Raw genomic sequence first — 1,321 nt, forward strand, 5'->3', positions numbered from 1 at the left:
TTTTAAGTCCTAAGGAGGCAAATATGATGCTTCCCTTTCTGGGGTTATCAGGGGAGCAGGACATGGGTCCAATATTGACCATGAGAGAAGGATCCATCCCTGTAATATTCAGGAAATTCTTCTAAACATCCTGAGCTGTCCAAGAGAGCCACAGAGAATATAATATTCTTCATCTTACTTTACTTGAATGTCCTAGTACCTACAATTGTGATTCTTGTTTGCTTTTGTATTTAACCCAAGTAGTCCTCGCCCATCATGCTCCTCTTCCACTCAATCATCTGATTACCAAAGATCAAGAAGATAGCGTGGCCGGGCAGTGGTGGTGCACACCTTTAATCCCAGCACTTGGGAGGCAGAGACAGGCAGATTTCTGAGTTCGAGGCCAGCCTGGTCTACAGAGTGAGTTCCAGGACAGCCAGGGCTATACAGAGAAACCCTGTCTCGAAAAAAAACAAAAAAAAGCAAAAAAGCAAAAAAGCAAAAAAGCAAAAAAACAAAAAAAAAAACACAAAAAGAAGAAGATAGTGTGCAACTCAGAGTTAGACTCTTGAAAACAGACATTTCTGTTTTCCAGGGGTTACATAACCAGACATCTTCACTATCTGTCCTAGCAAGAAATCAGACTCCCTTTTATCCTTAAAACATCTCCCATATCAATAGTCATGAATGCAGCCTGAGGCTTTCTTTGCCATTTTTAATTTCAGTACCTGAGAGAAAATTTTTTTGCCTAGGACAAGAAAATGGCTGTATCCACTGTCCTGTTTTCTCAAATCCTATCCCAGACTTTTCTCTTCTTACTTAAGAATTTCTGGAGACATGATGTGGTATTTAATGTCCACAGGAACTAGGCCAATTCAAAGTGCAGGCATCTCATCTTTTTAAAATAGTTAATTTTGTGACCGTTTTCTCCCCTGTGACACAGAGACAGATAATCCAACACCACATAGTAGTCCTGAGGATGAGAGATCATGCTTATGGGTGCTTGTGTTGTGGTTGGTTTCCCAGGAGTATACTGGTGGTTCCAGTAAACTCAGCTGGTGAAACTCAAATTAAAGCAATGACTGAAACAAAGAAGCACATTTATCTATTTTGCTGTCTAGTTCTATGCTAACCTAACACAAGCTAGAATCAATCTGAAACCTCAGTTGAGAAAAATAACCTCATGAGAATGGCCTGTGGGCAGGTCTATGGGACATTTTCTTGATTAATGATTGAGAGAAGTCCCAGCCCATTGGGAGTGGTGCCATCCTGGGCTGGTAGTCCTGAGTGCTTATGGAAATGTCTGAGTCTTGCTAATGTCATGATTTCTTTTTATTTACCA

Source organism: Grammomys surdaster, unplaced genomic scaffold (assembly GCF_004785775.1).
Source record: "Grammomys surdaster isolate TR1022 unplaced genomic scaffold, NIH_TR_1.0 126433, whole genome shotgun sequence".
NCBI lineage: Eukaryota > Metazoa > Chordata > Mammalia > Rodentia > Muridae > Grammomys > Grammomys surdaster.